The following is a 10,037-nucleotide window of genomic DNA, read 5'->3' as shown; positions in this document are numbered from 1 at the left end:
ACGGGGACAGATCACGGCTCTGCAGGGCCGTCTAGAGAACTAAGCCTGATCAACATGAGGAACGTGGAGGCCATCGTGGACAGCAAGTGGAGAACATCACTGGAGTGATCAACAAGCTCAGTAACAACTGTAACCACCAGTGTGCCGTCCAGCCCTCTCCTCAGTGTACGTCTATTTACTCTCTTTCATTAACCAAATAGGTTCTTGACAATTTGACAGGAAATTCTGTATAACCTTTAAGTGATTTCCAAAACGCTCTGTTATTACTAAACTATCATTTTTTGTAAAGTGCAGAACTCCCCTCAGTGTAAGTGTTATTGACAATAGCCCCCTGTAAAGTGCAGAACTCCCCTCAGTGTAAGTGTTATTGACAATAGCCCCCCTGTAAAGTGCCAGAACTCCCCTCAGTGTAAGTGTTATTGACAATAGCCCCCCTGTAAAGTGCAGAACTCCCCTCAGTGTAAGTGTTATTGACAATAGCCCCCCTGTAAAGTGCAGAACTCCCCTCAGTGTAAGTGTTATTGACAATAGCCCCCCTGTAAAGTGCAGAACTCCCCTCAGTGTAAGTGTTATTGACAATAGCCCCCCTGTAAAGTGCAGAACTCCCCTCAGTGTAAGTGTTATTGACAATAGCCCCCTGTAAAGTGCAGAACTCCCCTCAGTGTAAGTGTTATTGACAATAGCCCCCCTGTAAAGTGCAGAACTCCCCTCAGTGTAAGTGTTATTGACAATAGCCCCCCTGTTCTCTATAGAAGCTCCTCTAGTCTCTTGTTATTGCTAACCTATTGTTCTCCTCTAAGCATCAGCCAGAGAGTCTTATTATAAAACCAGGCTTTCATGCACTGCATGCAGTAGTGTACAGTATGCCAGCCCTCTGTACTGAGTGTGAGTACTCTGCTGTATCAAAAGGAGAATTGCAGGTTTAACTCCAGATCATCACCCTTTATTTATGCATGGTCCTAAACTAACACTGCTACTGTACAAGGGAATTACATTGTTTCCTCACACTTATCTTTCAAAACTCATTGGGATAATCTGAGTGTGAGATATTCTGATAATCTGAGTGTGGGATACTGATATTCTGATATTCTGATATTTTGAGTGTGTGTTACACAGTGTTAACGTGCGGTCATTTCAGTGTGAACATTGGGACAGTGTTAACGTGCGGTCATTTCAGTGTGAACATTGGGACAGTGTTAACGTGCGGTCATTTCAGTGTGAACATTGGGACAGTGTTAACGTGCGGTCATTTCAGTGTGAACATTGGGACAGTGTTAACGTGCGGTCATTTCAGTGTGAACATTGGGACAGTGTTAACGTGCGGTCATTTCAGTGTGAACATTGGGACAGTGTTAACGTGCGGTCATTTCAGTGTGAACATTGGGACAGTGTTAACATGCGGTCATTTCAGTGTGAACATTGGGACAGTGTTAACGTGCGGTCATTTCAGTGTGAACATTGTGACAGTGTTAACGTGGTGTTAACGTGAGGTCATTTCAGTGTGAACATTGGGACAGTGTTAACATGCGGTCATGGTGTAACAGCTACCTCCTTTATTACACTTGCCAACAAGATGATGCAATGTGTTGCATTCCGACAGTTGGTCATGGTGAGATCAGAACACTATGTAGAAGTACTTGTCTTAGATTAATCTGTCATGTTTCGTATAAGAGCTCTGCAAATGACTCTGGATAGCTTGACAAGATAATGTCAGAAGTGATTCATGTAAAGATTATGGAGAAACAGGCAATATAAAGTGTTTCCAGTAAGAGTGGGGAGCATCCAGTATCAAAGTGCAGTAGTGCTTGTGTTCTGTTGTTGACACAGCCTTCTTTCTACTTGATATGGGAAACTCTCTGTCGGCTCAACGACAACAGAACGTCAGCAGTCAGACATCTCACAATCTCAGCTCTGTAACAGATCATTAAGCCCTAATTCACAGTTAAACTAAACAGTGTGCTTCCTATCTCTGATTGGATTTGAAGGTGTTCGCGGACATACATCGAGGGAGTCTACCTTTGGATCATTTAACTGAATCATGTTCTCGATTCATTTATAAAGACTTTTAAGCTTCATCTAATGTCCCAAGCCTTTTTCTGTAGGAATGAAAGGAACTGTTTGCCTGTAATGTGAGAATGCACAAGCTTTTCACTGGGACCATGTTACTTCCAGATGAGGGTTTTATGTCTCTGCATACTTCCTTGATAATACAGCTGCTCTTCTGTTGCTGTCAATCCCCTTTATCAGTCTGCATGGCTGTCTGTCCATCTGTCTGACGGACTGTTATATTTGGGTCAGTCACAGCCTGGCGCCCATATTCTGAGAACCACTAATACTATCACATATGGGCAGACTTTGATAGGAGTACTACCCACAGGGGGAGATACGGAGACACACACACTCACACACACGCACAAACAGCCTGCTCTTCTGTGCTCTGCTCTGTCCTCTTCTGTTCTCTGCTCAAGTCCTCTCTCATGCTTCCTAGGCTCCTATCCTGAGCAGTCGACTGGCGTCACTTTCCAAAACTCAGGGTCTCTAAGCTCCAGAAGTGTCTGTCAGGATGCATTATCATCACACACACAGAGTGGGGACTGGCAGGCTCTCCAGCAGGTTAATCCCATGTGACACGTTCCCACGTTTTGACAAGGCTGTCCTCCCCTATATGAACACAGTGACGGCCGTGGCTCAACTCACTCAGTCAGCTCTGGAAGTCAGGAACATTCTGGGGCTGGAAGTCAGGAACATTCCATGCAATGGCCTGCTGGGTTGTGAGAGTTTTGTGCTTTGAGGGAAACAGTGTTTTCTTTACTCCTCGGACACTGACCGTTGCCTCTCTCTCTCTCCCCCTGCCCTGTCTCTCTGTCTCTCTCTCTCTCTCCATCCCCCTGCCCTGTCTCTCTCTGTCTCTCTCCCTCCCCCTGCCCTGTCTCTCTGTCTCTCTCTCTCTCACAACAGTCATCATCGCTCCCAAGGACTGCTCTGACTACAACATGCTAAAGGAGAGGAGGAACGGAGTCTACCAGGTCACGCCAGACCCCAAGAACGGCACGTTCCAGGTCTACTGCGACATGGAGTCGTTCGGCGGCGGCTGGACCCTGGTGCAGCAGCGCCTCAATGGCACCGTCAGCTTCAACCGCTCCTGGGCTGAGTACAAGGTTAATAAACCCATTTGACAAAACTCTGTGACAGACCGTGGTCAGTAACATTCCATGTAATGGCCTGCTGCCCTGTGAGAATCAGGAAAACATGAGGATGTGTCACAAATGTCACCCTATTCCCTATATAGTGCACTACCTTTGATCAGGCACTATGTAGGGAATAGGGTGCCATTTGGGACAGATTTGACTCCTCTGACACAGACCTTTACCTTTTTCTCTCTCTCTCCCCTGCCCTTGCCCTCTCTCTCTCTGTCTGTCTGTCTGTCTGTCTGTCTGTCTGTCTGTCTCTCTCTCTCTCTCTCTCTCTCTCTCTCTCTCTCCCCCCTGCCCTTGCCCTCTCTCTCTCTCTCTCTCTCTGTCTCTCTCTCTCTAGACGGGATTTGGTGACCCCCGGGGAGAGTTCTGGTTGGGCAACGACCGCATCCACCTCCTGACCAAGGCCAAGGACATGGTTCTGCGCATCGAACTGGAGGACTTCCAAGGGGTGCGGGAGTATGCCAAGTTCGACCAGTTCTACGTGGCCAACGAGTTCCTGAGGTATCGCCTCTCCATCAGCGGGTACAGTGGCACGGCCGGCAACGCGCTGCACATGAACAAGCACTTCAACCACGACCAGAAGTTCTTCACCACGCCAGACAGGGACAACGACATGTACCCGTCAGGGAACTGCGGCGCGTACTACAGCTCTGGGTGGTGGTTTGACGCCTGCATGTCAGCCAATCTCAATGGGAAATACTACCACAAGAGATACAAGGGCGTGAGGAACGGCATCTTCTGGGGAACATGGCACAACATGTCTAGTGAAGCATACCCCACCAACTACAGGCAGGCCTTCAAGACGGTCAAAATGATGATACGGCCGAAGAACTACGCTCCGTAAAGGAGAACGGAAACAACCGGAAACATCAGAAATACTTTTTTCTTCTTGACTTTCTGCTTCTTTGACCTTTCTGCCTCCCACTGTCAAGTTTAACCACACGGTTCAGAGACAGTCTGAGACACCTGGGTTCCCGGGAATAAAACAGCAATGAAATCTTCAAAAGGTTGGAAAAGTCTCCACCGAAGACAAACGTATGATATCACAGTCATAGGAAATGTCTGGCTATCGGTCAAACAACATACTATGGACCATGTGCCACTGAACTAACAACAGCAACAAAATGGAGTCAGATATGTTTGCTTTCTGCAGAATAATTACATTGGTTGACTGCAGGCACCGCAACTGTTTCCAGACATCTGTAATTCCATTGTCTGTATAATACTGCCACCTAGCGTTATGTCATTGCATTGCATCCTCATCTAGACAGGCTAAGCAGCATGGAAACTAAAGGCCGCAAGTTCAAGGAGGAAATGTACAGTATTTATTTTTGAAAGTATGATAGCTTTTGTATAACTAATATATGGACTGTATGTTCATGCAGTACACAGTGATTGCCTAAGATGAGTAGCCCAAAAAGTATTGTATTGGGGTTGAGAAGTTGACCACAGAGAAGTTTAAAACTAAAACATGGAGTATTTCGACTTGTATGAAAAGGTTTAAAGTGTAGGTATATTTGAATAGAATAATTGATTTGTAGCTTGATGTATAGAACTGTATGTACACTAGACGTTTTTCGTTCACCTTCTATGTCCTATTCAAAAAGTATTTACTTTTATATAATAAAAATGAATAAACTTTTTACAGATTTGCACTGAGTACTGAATGTTTTGTTATCCATATCCCACATGAAACACGCAGCAAATAGCCCTACCCGGCCTATATCTGTCAACCATCAGCAGCAAATAGCCCTGACCCGGCCTATATCTGTCAACCATCAGCAGCAAATAGCCCTGACCCAGCCTATATCTGTCAACCATCAGCAGCAAATAGCCCTGACCCAGCCTATATCTGTCAACCATCAGCAGGCAAATAGCCCTGACCCAGCCTATATCTGTCAACCATCAGCAGGCAAATAGACCTGACCCAGCCTATATCTGTCAACCATCAGTAGGCAAATAGCCCTGACCCAGCCTATATCTGTCAACCATCAGTAGCCACAAGGACTATATCTGTCAACCATCACAGGCAAATAGACCTGACCTAGTCTATATCTGTCAACCATCAGCAGGCAAATAGCCCTGACCTAGCCTATATCTGTCAACCATCAGCAGGCAAATAGCCCTGACCTAGTCTATATCTGTCAACCATCAGCAGGCAAATAGACCTGACCCAGCCTATATCTGTCAACCATCAGCAGGCAAATAGACCTGACCTAGCCTATATCTGTCAACCATCAGCAGGCAAATAGCCCTGACCCAGCCTATATCTGTCAACCATCAGCAGGCAATAGACCTGACCCAGCCTATATCTGTCAACCATCAGCAGGCAAATAGCCCTGACCCAGCCTATATCTGTCAACCATCAGCAGGCAAATAGCCCTGACCCAGCCTATATCTGTCAACCATCAGCAGGCAAATAGCCCTGACCTAGCCTATATCTGTCAACCATCAGCAGGCAAATAGCCCTGACCTAGTCTATATCTGTCAACCATCAGCAGGCAAATAGACCTGACCCAGCCTATATCTGTCAACCATCAGCAGGCAAATAGACCTGACCTAGCCTATATCTGTCAACCATCAGCAGGCAAATAGCCCTGACCCAGCCTATATCTGTCAACCATCAGCAGGCAAATAGACCTGACCCAGCCTATATCTGTCAACCATCAGCAGGCAAATAGCCCTGACCCAGCCTATATCTGTCAACCATCAGCAGGCAAATAGACCTGACCTAGCCTATATCTGTCAACCATCAGCAGGCAAATAGCCCTGACCCAGCCTATATCTGTCAACCATCAACAGGCAAATAGACCTGACCCAGCCTATATCTGTCAACCATCAGCAGGCAAATAGACCTGACCCAGCCTATATCTGTCAACCATCAGCAGGCAAATAGCCCTGACCCAGCCTATATCTGTCAACCATCAGCAGGCAAATAGACCTGACCCAGCCTATATCTGTCAACCATCAGCAGGCACATAGACCTGACCCAGCCTATATCTGTCAACCATCAGCAGGCAAATAGCCCTGACCTAGCCTATATCTGCAAACCATCAGCAGGCAAATAGCCCTGACCCAGCCTTTATCTGTCAACCATCAGCAGGCAAATAGACCTGACCCAGCCTATATCTGTCAACCATCAGCAGGCAAATAGACCTGACCCAGCCTTCATCTGTCAACCATCAGCAGGCAAATAGACCTGACCCAGCCTATATCTGTCAACCATCAGCAGGCAAATATACCTGACCCAGCCTATATCTGTCAACCATCAGCAGGTAAATAGCCCTGGACACAGCCTATATCTGTCAACCATCGGCAGGCAAATAGCCCTGACCCAGCCTATATCTGTCAACCATCAGCAGGCAAATAGACCTGACCAAGCCTATATCTGTCAACCATCAGCAGGCAAATAGCCCTGACCTAGTCTATATCTGTCAACCATCAGCAGGCAAATAGACCTGACCCAGCCTATATCTGTCAACCATCAGCAGGCGAATAGACCTGACCCAGCCTATATCTGTCAACCATCAGCAGGCAAATAGCCCTGACCTAGTCTATATCTGTCAACCATCAGCAGGCAAATAGACCTGACCTAGCCTATATCTGCCAACCATCAGCAAGCAAATAGACCTGACCTAGCCTATATCTGTCAACCATCAGCAGGCAAATAGCCCTGACCCAGCCTATATCTGTCAACCATCAGCAGGCAAATAGACCTGACCTAGCCTATATCTGTCAACCATCAGCAGGCAAATAGCCCTGACCCAGCCTATATCTGTCAACCATCAGCAGGCGAATAGACCTGACCCAGCCTATATCTGTCAACCATCAGCAGGCAATGATGTTTTATTCATTTTCCCTTCATAAGGGTTCAGGATTGGCTGATGTTTTATTCATTTTCCCTTCAAGGGTTCAGGATTGGCTGATGTTTTATTCATTTTCCCTTCAAAGGGTTCAGGATTGGCTGATGTTTATTCATTTTCCCTTCAAAGGGTTCAGGATTGGCTGATGTTTTTTTAGTATTTACTATTTATTAGGATCCCCAATTACTTGTTGCCGAGGCAACGGCTACTCTTCCTGGGGTCCAAACAGGAAACAACACAACAAATCAAAGTCATAATATACAGAAATATAAATAGCACTACATTTACATTACAATTTAGCCATTCAGCAGACGCTCCCATCCAGAGAAACCCACAGCTAGTGCATTTACCTGGAGATAGACAGGTGAGACAAAGACAAACTGTATCACAGTGGTATCCCAACCCCCTATCACATACATAATACAATACACAATACACAATACAATACATAATACAATATATAATACAATATATAATACAATACATAATACAATACATAATACAATATATAATACAATATATAATACAATACACAATACAATACAATACATAATACACTACATAATACAATATATATACAATACATAATACAATATATAACACAATACACAATACACAATACACAATACAATACACATTACAATACACAAACAATACATAATACAATACATAATACAATATATAATACAATACACAATACACAATACAATACATAATACAATATATAATACAATACACAATACACAATACAATACATAATACATAATACAATATATAATACAATATATAATACAATACACATTACAATACACAATACAATACATAATACAATACACATTACAATACACAATACATAATACAATATATAATACATAATACAATATATAATACAATATATAATACATAATACAATACACAATACACAATACATAATACAATATATAATACATAATAAATACACAATACACAATACAATACATAATACAATATATAATACAATATATAATACAATATATAATACACTACATAATACAATATATAATACAATATATAATACAATACACAATACAATACATAATACAATACACAATACACAATACATACATAATACAATATAATACAATACATAATACAATACACAATACACAATACAATACATATACATACACAATACAATACATAATACAATATATAATACAATACATAATACAATACATAATACAATATATAATACAATACATAATACAAACATAATACAATATATAATACACAATACAATACATAATACAATATATAATACAATACATAATACAATACACAATACACAATACAATACATAATACAATACACAATACAATACATAATACAATATATAATACAATACATAATACAATACACAATACACAATACAATACATAATACAATACACAATACAATACATAATACAATATATAATACAATACATAATACAATACATAATACAATATATAATACAATATATAATATAATACAATACATAATACAATACATAATACAATATATAATACAATATATAATATAATACAATACATAATACACTACATAATACAATTATATAATACAATACATAATACAATGCATAATACAATATATAATACAATACAATACATAATACAATACATAATACAATGCAATACACAATACATAATACAATATATAATACAATACATAATACAATACAATACACAATACAATACATAATACAATACATAATACAATATATAATACAATACATAATACAATACAATACACAATACAATACATAATACAATACATAATACAATACATAATACAATACATAATACAATACACAATACAATATATAATACAATATATAATACAATACATAATACAATACATAATACAAAATATAATACAATATTATAATACAATATATAATACAATATATAATACAATACAATACATAATACAATACAAATACAATATATAATACAATACACAATACAATACGTATTACAATATATAATACAATACAATACACAATACAATATATAATACAATATATAATACAATACATAATACAATACATATTACAATATATAATACAATATATAATACAATACAATATATAATACAATACATAATACAATATATAATACAGTACGTATTACCAATATATAATACAATACAATACACAATACAATATATAATACAATATATAATACAATACATAATACAATACATAATACAATACATAATACAATATATAATACAATACATAATACAATATATAATACAATACATAATACAATATATAATACATAATACAATACATAATACAATACATAATACAATACATAATACAATATATAATACAATACATAATACAATGCATAATACAATACATAATACAATACATAATACAATGCAATACACAATACATAATACAATACATAATACAATACTATAATACAATACATAATACACTAATACAAATACAATACATAATACAATACATAATACAATATATAATACAATACATAATACAATACATAATACAATAATAATACAATACATAATACAATACAATACAATACATAATACAATATATAATACAATACATAATACAATACATAATACAATACATAATACAATGCAAACACAATACATAATACAATACATAATACAATATATAATACAATACAATACACAATACAATACATAATACAATACATAATACAATATATAATACAATACATAATACAATACACATACACCATGACAATACATAATACAATACATAATACAATACATAATACAATACACAATACAATATATAATACAATATATAATACAATACATAATACAATACATAATACAATATATAATACAATACATAATACAATATATATACAATATATAATACAATATATAATACAATACAAATATATAATACAATATATAATACAATACATAA

At 38.7% G+C, this 10,037-nt stretch overlaps 1 pseudogene across 1 annotated transcript; it reads left to right on the top strand.

Moving 5' to 3' along the window:
• The first annotated feature begins 4 nt into the window (after window positions 1-4).
• Window positions 5-4,617, top strand: LOC116368085 (fibroleukin-like; annotated as a pseudogene). The gene is made up of 3 exons (XR_004208480.1): window positions 5-165; window positions 2,959-3,158; window positions 3,535-4,617. The product of XR_004208480.1 is annotated as a fibroleukin-like (transcript).
• Window positions 4,618-10,037: the final 5,420 nt, after the last annotated feature.

Source organism: Oncorhynchus kisutch, unplaced genomic scaffold (genome assembly GCF_002021735.2).
Source record: "Oncorhynchus kisutch isolate 150728-3 unplaced genomic scaffold, Okis_V2 scaffold1823, whole genome shotgun sequence".
In the NCBI taxonomy this organism is placed as follows: domain Eukaryota; kingdom Metazoa; phylum Chordata; class Actinopteri; order Salmoniformes; family Salmonidae; genus Oncorhynchus; species Oncorhynchus kisutch.
The sequence above is the reverse complement of the archived record's forward strand: the minus strand, read 5'-3'. Positions and strand labels throughout refer to the sequence as shown.